General features: G+C 36.4%; 1 long non-coding RNA gene across 1 annotated transcript in view; it reads right to left on the bottom strand.

Moving 5' to 3' along the window:
• Positions 1-11,206, bottom strand: part of LOC104666031 — a 32,777-nt gene extending 21,571 nt beyond the window's left edge. The window contains exons 1-3 of the long non-coding RNA XR_748491.2: positions 11,148-11,206; positions 7,185-7,400; positions 4,713-4,774 (exon numbers count right to left, since the gene is read on the bottom strand). This is a non-coding gene — a long non-coding RNA (uncharacterized LOC104666031). The remainder of the gene's footprint in view (positions 1-4,712; positions 4,775-7,184; positions 7,401-11,147) is intronic.
• Positions 11,207-12,782: the final 1,576 nt, after the last annotated feature.

Raw genomic sequence — 12,782 nt, 5'->3', positions numbered from 1 at the left:
CTCCTCAAATATAATGTAAGGACATTTCCAAGTCGCTTCAGTCATTTCTTCCTCCTCCACCCTACCATGTGCTTACAAAAGTATGCTGTAGGAGAAACTCAATTTCTTTTTCCAGGCAAGGTTCCATTAAACATGTCCCCAATAACCTGATTACATCAGACAATGAGCCTTCCTTCTTGTATGGTTTCTTCAGTAGAATATTTTTTAGTTAGAATTGACAGATTTAGCCAATAAAAATACAGGATGCCCAGTTAAATTTTTTGAATTTCAGGTAGATAACCATTTTTTTACTCTAAGAATGCTCCATGCAATATTTGGCAACCCTATTTTTAACATCACATTGACTATCTAGATATGGAGTTGAATCTTAGCAGATTCTCTCCTAGTTTGGGGCTGGGGAAGTGGTTAGGTGTGGAGTTAATATTTACTCTTTTTCCGTCCGGAATTTTCTTTCTTCCATTCTCCTTCCGCAGGGAACGTCTCGGAGCTTCTTGAACATCTCTCAGCATTTACTGTACGCCCCCCTCCCCTCGCTTTTGCTGATAAAATGGTTGGTGTTGTGTTTAAAGTGTTTATAAAGTCTCCTCCGTGATAACGCGAGCATTTAAGAGAGAGAATTCGTGGCACACCGCTTCCTCCCCTTCAGAGTGCCCCGGCGTCTCTCTAGCCGCCGCCTCCAGGCGGGTGAGAAGGTGACACCTGAGAATTCCTCCCTCTCACCCCTGACCCTGCCGGAAAGGGAAACTGAGATGCCGGCATTGGGCCCCTGGGAAGCCAGGGAAAGAGGAAAGGAGAAAGCCAGGAGGGCTTTTAGGTGCCTTCCAGTGCCACACGGCGGGGCGTTGAGGGGCCGAGCGAGGCAGGCCCTTCCCTGAGGCCTGGACTGGAGGCCTCCTTCAGACCCCGGCGATGGCCTGGGCCGCCTGCCGCCACGCAGGGGCCGCGCGCCTGGGCCCCAGGGCCCCTTTGCCGGCGGGAGGCCGGGGGGACCAACTGCTCTCGGCGCCCGGGGTGGGGGGAGGCCGGGAAACCTCGGCTTCCGGGCGAGAGGCACCCAGGCCCTTATCAGCCCCCCGGCCGTGGCCGCGCCGGGCCTCGCTTCAGCCGGGCAATTCTTCCCCTCATTTGTTGCATTGTTTGCATTAATATGAATATCTTGTTCTGTTTGTTTTGTCTCCTGAGAGCCAATAAAGCTGTGAGTTTTTTCTTTACACCAAATGCAGCTCTACGGGCGATCAATCAATGGGTAGTCTTCAGATAATCTGTGAGAGTGAGAAATCTAATAAAGCTAGCGACTAAAAAAGGAAAACAAAATCTATTTTTCTCTTAGGTTAACTACGTCAGGATTAATGTGTTCCACTTCTGCAGCCTGAGGTGGGTTTAACTCTTGTTCTTCAACCCCCCCGCCCAACAAATTGATTTAAATGTCAAGATGGGAGGGGAAGAGGACTAAGGAAAGAAAGAGGAAAGAAAAGGGATGTTTAGGAGTCTCTTAAGTTTTCTGATGGTTGGCCGATTCTTTCAAGAAGAGGGAAGACGGTACTTTCTAACGTCCCAGAAAATCAGAGAAATGGAGGATTCTAACAAAATGTAGTTTGGCAAAGAGACCCTCAGTTTTCCGAACAGACAGGAAATGTAAATTAATAATGACGTTAAATAAGTGATGATAACAAAACAAGTTATTATTAGTGCCCCCTGCCCCATCACTCGTTTGCTTTTGCTAGATGCTAAACTTAACTCCTCAAATGCATTTTTTGGAAGGCCCCTCAACCATCCTGAGCAATGCAGGAAATAAGAGAAAGATCATCTGCCTGGGCTGCAGTTCTCCTCACAGCACAATGCAACCAAAATCATTTATAAACAGATCAAAATAACAATCTGAATTATCTAACATTAGCAGCTGAACTGAAGAGCCCAAGATTATGTGATGAATTGTTAAATTGCAGTAGCATTGTTTTGGATTACTAATTAAAAAAAATAAGCAAACCCCATGACTCTAGATATGACAACTGAAAATACCCACAAATTATTTAATAAATGAAGCGTCTAACAACTTTAACACTTCCTGGTCGCCCTGTTAATAAATGTAATTTGAGGTAGATTTTTAAAATCTTCAATCTAAACAGTGAATTCATTACGCGCCATTCAGATCTCTGGATGCCTATGGACTTCTTGGAATTAGGTGTTAAATAGACAAAAGTGAACCAAACTGCCTTTAAAAGCACAGCATGACCATGTAATTCTTTTTCCAGTTTGTGGTAAAAAATGATGAAACTTCTTTCCAAGTAGCTATCACCCAGATTTAGTGTGAAAAGTAGTGTAATTGTAATTCACGCCATCAGGGTCTATCGCTGATAGACGATCAGCTGTTCTGTAGAGGGGAGAGGCTTTCTTTTCAAATAGGAAAGCTGCCAAGTGCTCTGCGATACCTCCAGCAAGCTTATCGGATTGAGTTCAGAGCCAAAACAGCAGCTGCACACATATGCAAATTGGCAATTAATAGTATAACATTCTGTAAAAAAAAAAAAAAAAAAAAAAAAAATTTAAATTTTTAAAGAAAATAGAAAGAAGCTACCTGAACATTAACCTTAACTGTAACTGGGACTTCTAAGATGAATGACTAAGGATTAATTACCCTCTGGAGAGGACTTGCTCTTTAATACCTTCTCTCCTGCAGATCAAGTCTTTGTTGTCTTGCTGAGTTTTGTCTGTTTCCTGGAACACAACAATACACTCTACAGGAAGAACTTTAAAGTAACTAAAAAGCCCTTATATTTTGATTCCAGAAAATGGAGAAATTCAGTCCTTTGCATGGATCATTCCTTCTGCAAACAGAGATCACAAAGCAAGAGCTTTAGCATCCTCGTGAAAAAGACATTTTGTTCTGGGTGTCATCATCTCCTTCCACTACAGCTTGCAATTGGAACAAGCTTCACATCCTGGGGGTGCTGCCTGTCTCTGTCTTGATTTCTGTCTGTCTCTTCCTCCCATTGACAGGAATGTCGTTTGTATCCTCCACGCAGCAGTTTGCAGAAATCCAGCAAGGTTTATGGTTTATGTTGCCCAGCATGTATAAACACACACTCTCAAATGTTTTTTAAAAATCTATGAATTTGTTAGATTTCTTAACATCCTGGTCCTCCTACCCCAATTCTCACACACAAAGTACTCTGTTGCCCTGATATAGTCCTACCATAGTTCTGGCTAGGATTAGGTTGATGGTCTAAGCCCCAAGAAAGGCCTGGCATTTTCATAGCAGGCTTTCCCCAATGTTTTGAGTCTTCCTCTCTCACTCCCTTTTCTTTTTCCCTCGGAGGAGGGGATGTTAGGGATGGGCGGGTGATTAGCAAATGTTTCAGGTAATCTGTGAATTCTTTTTTTTTTTTTTTTTTTTTTTGAGACGGAGTCTTGCTCTGTCGCCCGGGCTGGAGTGCAGTGGCCAGATCTCAGCTCACTGCAAGCTCCGCCTCCCGGGTTTACGCCATTCTCCTGCCTCAGCCTCCGGAGTAGCTGGGACTACAGGCGCCCGCCACCTCGCCCGGCTAGTTTTTTGTATTTTTAGTAGAGACGGGGTTTCACCGTGTTAGCCAGGATGGTCTCGATCTCCTGACCTCGTGATCCGCCCGTCTCAGCCTCCCAAAGTGCTGGGATTACAGGCTTGGGCCACCGCGCCCGGCCTATGAATTCTTAATAGTCATATTTCCATGGTGGAAGATCTCGCTATTTCTCTGATATGACAGGTTACAGAAACCTTGGTGTTGGGGGTTTTACAGCTATTTCCAAGTTCTAGGAGTTTGAGCTTTGGGTCAAGATGTTGATTCCTTTTAATGCATGAGGGTGAAGGAGATTTTATTTTGCTTTATTCTTTTGGATGTTATGAGATGAGATTGTATCTAGTCTTGGCTGTAACCTATACCATAAATGCAACCATTATTTCTGTCTCTTTCTCCTTTTATCACCTCCACTTCTAGAGATACTACTTTCAGTTTTATTGCAAATCAACTGTATCTTTAGTTTAAACCATTATTTTTCATATACCCTAGGCACATTTCCCTTATAATGAGAGAAATTTTAGATTATTAATGGTCTACCTAAAAGGATACTGTACACTTTTCATTGCCAATATGGGCTTTGAAGCTTAAATATCAACATTTTTATAGGAAATTTACCCACATCAAATTTAAATACATTTGCTTATATTTCTTGGAAAAAAGATTTTAGATAACTATCAATTAAGCACCCAATTCCATTTGGGGTGCAGAAAATTTTGAGCCCCTTGATAAGAAGGAAAAAAAAACTTTCCTCTAAATAACCAACACTGGATCAGAAAAATTGAACTTTTCTAAATGTTTATTATTAACAAAACTTTTTTTGTCTGATTCCACTAGAAGCATCCTATGTTGTGAACACCATAAAGTTATGAGGGAAAAAAATCGCAAATCTAAATTTTATTTAGAAGTGAGATACTGTTTTTCTTGACTTGCAATCCAATTCGAATGCATTGTTAGATTTTCTGTTTTATTATGATTAAATAACAATGGTTTAAAACGATAGCAAGTCAACTGAAAAGTTGCTTTGGAATAAAACAAAAGTGGGAATGCCAACTTTCTTTTCTTCTCTATAACTTCATTAACATGGTTGTATAGACATTTGCATGTAAAATGTAGCTAACAAAAATTACACAGAAGTAAATTTAGTCCTCTAGTGCCTACCTCTATGGTGAAATCAGACCATTTGGCATAGTTTGAAGTCTTCCAAGAAGCCTGGTTTCCACCTGGAAAATAAATTACTAAATTTGAATGTGTTACTTATACTATGGTGAGTTGTCTATCTGTTACATTTTATTTTAGTGCATATACTAGAAATTGTATTTAGGGTGTTCTAAAATTGTCATCTGTCAAGGTAGAGAATTATAATAATATAATTATACTCAGAAAGCATTTTGATTTTAGATTATTTTGGCACTGTTACAAATATGATGAATTTTTTAAAAATTCAGAATGTTTATTACAAATTCATATGTTTAATTGTCAAATTTTGAGATTAATTTAGATAAGCTATAACCAAAGTTTATTTTCTTTGCATTTATTGGTACATAGTTAATGCTTGTACACAGGCTTCAGTGTAACACATATACACTATTGCAATATTTAGCTGTACTTATTTGCTTTATCTTTAAATGGTACTTTGTCCCAAAATTTTCTAAGAGTTTGATAAATTATCAAACATTTATCAAATCACTGTTGCATTCCCTATTCATCAATACATTCTGTTTTAAATCATAAACAGTTTGATTCTGAGTTATAAGAAATATTTTGAGTAATCAAAGATTCTATATTGTATGACAAAAAGTATCATAATGAGATTATTGATGAGATGTCATGATCAGTGAAGACCATACTCAGTGAATTTACCCAGATAAAACTATGTGTTATAATGCTGCAAGTACACACAGAGGTAGGAGATAAAGGTGTGCTACCATGGCTCAGTAAAAACTCCTTACCACAGCTAGTGACAAGAACAATGTTTTGTTAAAATGTGTAGGTTTTTCTTCATCTCAAAGGATAGTGCATTAATCTAAAGAAAGTAATTTTTCTCTCTGAAATGTACAGTAAGTTGAGTTAAATAACTAGAGCAAGTATGGTTGTGGAATTTTATTTTCTCAAGCTCAGAAACTTTTAAATTTACTACAATATACCGAAATATGTCTAATTACTATACCACCCTTGCAATGATTACAATTTTGATGTTTGTCATTTTTTACATCCTAACACGCTTTGTGAATCCAGGTGATTATATAATGGATACCATCTTCTGTGGGAGTGAAAAGAAGAAAAACTTGATTCATACTTAAAGGTGCTATATTTGAGGAATGTGATGTTAAAATATTTTCTCTTAGCACAAGGCATTTGTTTTAAAGAATTTATCCGGAGAACTCAGGACATTTTCTATATAATAAACTGAATGATGAACATTATTTAAGATGATAAATGGGAATAAATTTTAGAAAGTCATATCTCTAGAAAAATTTACTTGACCATTGGATTAATAGTCTAAGAAGTGATGGTGATAGAATAATAATAGCGTCTTGGTGAAGCCCTTTCCCTGTGCTAGACACTTCACGTACTTTCCCTCATTCAATCGTTAATAATCACCTAATGAACCCAACATGATTTTGTTTTGCTGATGAGAAAAATGAGGCTAAGTTAAGTCACATAGCTTGTAATGGATGAGGCTTTATAGCTGTGGGACTCTAGAGTCCATCTGATCATGTGATGTAGTTCCATTCTGGTTTCTGAAGGACAGAGACATGGAGGAGGATTGAAAACTGTCTCTTTCCCCTCTTAAAATTCAGTTTTTCATTTACTAAATCCAAGAGTAAGTGAAGTGGTCCAAGAATTTAGCAATGTAGTCAAGGTCCATTTGATTAGGAAGTCTTTATATGACTAGAAACAGGATTGCTTTGGCACATACATAAAGACTGGGAGATCTACACATCCATCCTCAAATTTAGCAATTTGAAGCAGTTAGCTACACGGACAGTTTTGTATGCATTGCTAAATGCAGACACAAAAACTGCATTTGCAAAAAGAGGAAACCCAGTTAAACTAGGTTGCAAATTTGGCCCTAATTTAGCGTAGCATTTGTGATACATATAGGTTAGAGTGACATTTATATAATGGTGTGAAATATGAGAAAGTTCCAATGCTAGACACAAAGACTTTTAAAAATTGCTTTTGCCTACTTTGGTTAGTTTAAGAAACAGGAGGAAGAATTTGGTTTTTCAAGTGATGGGAAGCCTTTAAGGATGTTGGAACACTGTTCAGTCCCCTGGGGTTCTGCCTGCTGTACAATTTTAAATGTCTTTTAGCTAAAAAATTGGCCAACAAGGGAAACATAGAGATGAAATCTCTTATTTCTTATCTGGAAAGTGAGAAACTATAGGTGGCTAACATAATCCAATTTTGAAAGTCGAATAAATGGTCAGCTTTTGGGGTCAGAAAGTCATAATCCTCCTTGTTAATATGTCTATCTAACTGGAGTAACCACCTACCTATTAAGAATTTATCTTGGAAATTTTGTCCTTATGCTCAGTTGTAGACATGTTTCAGCTTAAGAAATACAGCCAAAAATGAGACTAGATAAATACACCATGTTTCATGTAAATGCTGCTATCATGGTACCTGAAACTATTTCCATTTCTTCATTGACGACCACTGGAGGGCAGTGTTTTCTCCTTTGGGAACAGCACCTGGTTTCACATAGATGTGTTAAAAAGGCATCTGGGTTACGGGAAATGAGTTGTACTTCTCATTCAGGCTGTGCTTGGAATTTACCCCCTCCTGTTTACATGTCATTCGGATTGTTCCTTATCATACTGCCTGTCAAATTAGTTGTACCTGAAATCAGATTCCAAAAGATCATGTACAATACATATTTTCTGTTTTAGAGCTTTGTATTCATTAACTATTTGAGGCATTATGTCAAGTTCATTTTGCTAATATAAATAGCAATAAAAAAGAATATATGAGCAAGAGTAGGCAGTTTTAACCGATGCTTTGCACTTAAAATTTCAATAGTTCATTGATTTTCAGTATAATTTTATTACATATAATATGTATACATATATTTGTCACCAAATTAGCAAATTCACATTTCCTGGAAAGAACAAAGGAAGACTTTTCCTAGAAGCTTATTTGTCATATCTTATGATATGCCTTGTTCCCTAAGGGTGGTATGTGGAAAAAATGTTTAGTTTCCTCTATTTAAAAAAATGATCTATTACTGAGTATTAAATTATAAAATTATACTAATTTGTGTTCCCGTTAGTTAAAAAGTTAAACTAGATTACATAATAATTTGGTGTGTCGGGGGTCCATTTAATCTTTATTTAAGGGCATATAATGCAAATTGAATTCTTTTAATTATAATAGTCATGTTTCATTGTTAAAAATGAAAATATATATTTCAGCTCTGTGACTTTGTCTAGCAAAATGTTGCTATTTTTGCAAAATCAATATATAATTTTAGTCTAATGATTTACTTGATTTAGTTTTTCAACAAAGTGCCCAGAAGCTTACCTGGAACTTGGCTAAAATAAGGCAGAGCAACCAATCACTTGAGGAAAAACATAAATAACAATATCTGTATCATAAGTGCTTTTTAAAAATATTTCATTTTTATAACATTATTTCCAATTACAAAAGTAATACATGTTCATTGTGTACAGCTGTGTGGCTAACTTTTTGTATTTTTAGTAGAGACGGGGTTTCACTGTGTTAGCAAGGATGATCTCAATCTCCTGACCTCGTGATTTGCCTGTCTCAGCCTCCCAAAGTGCTGGGATTACAGGCGTGAGCCACTGTGCCTGGTCTCTTATACATATTTTTATGTATTAAAAATAATTAGCATATATGACATTACTCATTTATGAATGACACTTCCCTTAAAATACATCACATTTTCCCATGTCAATTAAATACTTACTATAGTATTCCATAGTATAAATGCACCATAGTTTGTCTAACAAGTTCTCTAACACTATGTATTTGGTAATTGCTAATTTTTCTTTTTTTGAGATGGAGTCTCACTCTGTCTCCCAGGATGGAGTGCAGTGGTGCAATCTCATCTCACTGCAGCTTCTACCTCCTGAATTCAAGCAATTCTGCCTCGGCCTCCTGAGTAGCTGGGACTACAGGCATGTGTCACCATGCTCAGCTGATTTTTGTATATTTTAGTAGAGATGGGGTTTCACTATGTTGGCCAGGGTGGTCTCAAACTCTTGACCTCAAATGATTCACCCACCTAGGCCTCCCAAACTGCTGGGATTGCAGGCATGAGCCACCATGCCCAGCCAATAATTGTTAATTTTTCTGTATCATAAACAATGCTATGTGAACATCTCTGTAGACAAATATTTGCACACATTTATAATTACTTCCTCCAGATAAATTTCTAAAAGGGGAATTTTAGGGTCAAAAAGGATTTTTTTTATAAGTTTTTGATACATAGGCTAAAATGACTTCCAAAATAGAAGTACATGAGAATGTCTGTTTATCCTTCTCTTCACCAACACTAAAAGTTATCAGGTTTTTAATGATATCTAATTTGATGTTTGAAAAAATTATTGTTCTTTTACTTTTAGTTATTTTGCTTACTTGAAAAATTTTAAATTTCATATATTGTTTGCCATTTATAATATTGCTTTATAGTGTACTTATTCCTATATGACATCAATTTTTTCTGTTGGGGTGTTTGTATTTTTTTATTTTTTATAAAGAAAGTTATTTATGTAAAGTTACCATAGTAACACTATGTCATACATTTTACAAGGATCTTTCTAAGCTAAACTTTATCATATTTTGTTACTGACTTTTTCACTTTTAAATTGTCAATATCTCAAGTGTTTTCATTAACATTTCTACCTTTACTTATAGAAAATCTTCCTCATGGCCGGGCACGGTGGCTCACGCCTGTAATCCCAGCACTTTGGGAGGCTGAGGTGGGTGGATCACAAGGTCAGGAGTTCAAGACCAGCCTGGCCAGCATGGTGAAACCCTGTCTCTACTAAAACATACAAAAATTAGCCAGGCGTGGTGGCACATGCCTATAGTTTCAGCTACTTAGGAAGCTGAGGTAGGAGAATCACTTGAAATCAGGAGGCGGAGGCTACAGTGAGCTGAGATTGCACCACTGCACTCCAGCCTGGACGACAGAGTGAGACTCCATCTCTGAAGAAAAAAAGGAAAATCTTCCTCACAAAAGATTAGATAAATATTCACTTTTATTATTTTTTATTTACTTCTTTATTTTTATTTTATTTTATTTTATTTTTTACAAATGAAAAAGGTTTATTGGACTTACAGTTCCATGTGGCTGGGGAAGCCTCACAATCATGGTGGAAGGTGAAAGGCAAGGAGGAGCAAGTCACGTCTTACATTGATGGCAGCAGGAAAGAGAGAGTTTGTAGTAGAGAAACTCTCATTTCCTTTTTTTTATTATTATTATTATACTTTAAGTTCTAGGGTACATGTGCATAACGTGCAGGTTTGTTACATATGTACTCTTGTGCCATGTTGGTGTGCTGCACCCATCAACTCATCAGCACCCATCAACTCATCATTTATATCAGGTATAATTCCCAATGCAATCCCTCCCCCCACCCCCATGTACTTCTTTATTTTTTTATTCAGACAGGATCTTGCTCTGTTGCCCAGGCTGGAGTGCAGTTGGACGATCATGGCTCACTGGAACCTCGACCTCTTGGGCTCAAGTGATCCTCCAGCCTTCAGAGGAGCTGGGACTATAGGCACGCATGACCACCTGCTAAAATATTCACTTTTGTTTTCTCCTATATATTTGATGATTTTTTGTTTTTATTTTATGCATTTAATGCTTTAATATGTCTGCAATTTATTTTGGTTTGTCATGTGAGAATAGGATTGGATCTTTTTTTTTTTTTTAACTGTTAAGCAATTGTCCCTGAAAGTTTATTGAATAATATATTTTTTTCCTACTGATTTTAAGATTTTTGAATTTAGCTGAAAGCTTTTATCTTCTAGGGTCCTCTCTTGAGATTAATTTCCACTCCACTGATTTCTCTATTCTTCTACCTTTATCACAATATTTAAATAATACAGTCTTATATCTGGTATTGCAAGTCCTTCAGTAGTTTTCCTTTCCAAAATTTTCTTTGTCATTCTTGACTATTTATTCATTCATATTATTCTGAATTACATTATTAAGTTAAAAAAAGATTCACTTAAGAACATATGTATTGCTGTGAAAAAAATACTCAAGATACATTAAGTGAAGACAGCAAATTGTACAACAATATATATATTAGCTTGCTTGAAATTTAAAAAGTCAGAAAAAGCCTAGAAGTGTGTGTGCAAGCCCGTGTGTATGTGAGGCTGTTCCTTATTGATACATATAAACATTCTGGAAGATTGGCCAAAAAAAGTATTAACAATGATTAGCTTTGGTTAGTGGAATGGACATTGTGGAGAAGAGGAAATTTTACTCTTGATTATAAAGAATCTTCTTAGATAGTTTGGATTTTCTACCATGAACAAGCATTAGTCATAAAATTTTGGTAAATGTCTTTGAAAAAAATCTTTGAAAAAGATTATTTAAAAGCTACTTACACACAAAAGGACAAATACTGCATAATTCCACTCATCTGAGGTACCTAGAGTAGTCAGATTCATAGAGCCATCAAGTAGAATGGTGGTTGCCAGGAGCTGAGGGAAGGGGACAATGGGGATTGTTGTTAAAGGTGTACAGAGGAGTCTCAGTTTTGTAAGATGGAAACAGTCTGGAGATGGATGGTGGTGATAGTTGCACAACAATGTGAATGTACCTAATGCTACTGAACTGTACACTTAAAAATGGTTAAAACGATAAGTTTTATTTACCACAATTTTTTTTTTTTTTTGAGACGGAGTCTTGCTCTATCGCCCAGGCTGGAGTGCAGTGGCGCGATCTCGGCTCACTGCAACCTCTGCCTCCTGGGTTCAAGTGATTCTCCTGCCTCAGCCTCCAGAGTAGCTGAGATTACATGCATGTACCACCATGCCTGGCTAATTTTTTTATTTTTAGTAGAGACGGGGTTTCACCATGTTGGTCAGGCTGGTCTCGAACTCCTGACCTCAGGTGATCTGCCTGCCTCGACCTCCCAAAGTGCTGGGATTACAAGAGTGAGCCACCTCGCCTTGCCCTACCACAATTTTTTTAAAAGCTGTTTACAATGATTTACCTCTGGGGAGTTGGATTGAGGAGTTAGGATGTAGGCCAAGGACAATATTTTTCATTTAACACCTTCTGTATGGGCTGAATTTTTCGGGAGAAGCCCATGTTATTTTCATAATAAAAAAATTTTAGGACTATCTCTAGACCTATTCTGATTCAGGGATTGCCCAATTAAAAGAAATCTAATGTCATAGTTAATTTTAAAAATTTATTGGAAATCCTAAGCTGAATTACATTAAATTTATAAATGATGGGATGGCTTTAAAATATTGTCATTTACTCATATAGAAATAGTTTTCAAAAATTTTAATGATCCTTTGAAAATTCTGAAATTTCTTCATATGGGTCCTACACAAGTTCTGTAGTTTATTAGTTTATCCCTGGGTTTTATATATCTGTATCTCTATCTATAGATTGATAGAGACATATATATTATATCAATTGCCTAATTGCTATTCTTTGTAAAATTAATTTGTCTCATTGAAGACTTTTTTGTAATTTTTTTTCCTCTAAATAACTCAATGAAACTTGATTTTTATAATTTTCTTGATTTGAATCTTAAAGAAATCCTAAAGTAATTGGTCCATTCAAGTTGGTCAGTTCAAGTTCAAGCTAAAATTATTGAATAATTAGAAATACTCTAATTTAGCCAATGTAACTGTTTTTTATTTATGTGATTTTTTTAAATCATGTAAACATGGCTTAAGAAAATATCTATTATAAAGAATATAATATAAATGACTGCAGAGTATAATACCTGTCACTCTGAAAAGGAATGCAAAGGAGTAATGAACAAAAAAACAATTATTAGTATGATAGGATTTACATGAATAATTTATGAGAACCTAGATAAGGAGTAAACAATAGATATCACCCATTTTGAGTTCTATAGACTTTTTCCATATTTGCAGAAGATATTGCTTGTATGTATTTTTTTTCATTTCTAAAAGGAAAGTGTTTTGCTTTTATTTCTGACTATGTATTATTGTAGAAAGCATTCGATACTATTGACAAAAAGTATTTTCTTGTAT

Source organism: Rhinopithecus roxellana, chromosome 14 (genome assembly GCF_007565055.1).
Source record: "Rhinopithecus roxellana isolate Shanxi Qingling chromosome 14, ASM756505v1, whole genome shotgun sequence".
In the NCBI taxonomy this organism is placed as follows: Eukaryota; Metazoa; Chordata; class Mammalia; order Primates; family Cercopithecidae; genus Rhinopithecus; species Rhinopithecus roxellana.
The sequence above is the reverse complement of the archived record's forward strand: the minus strand, read 5'-3'. Positions and strand labels throughout refer to the sequence as shown.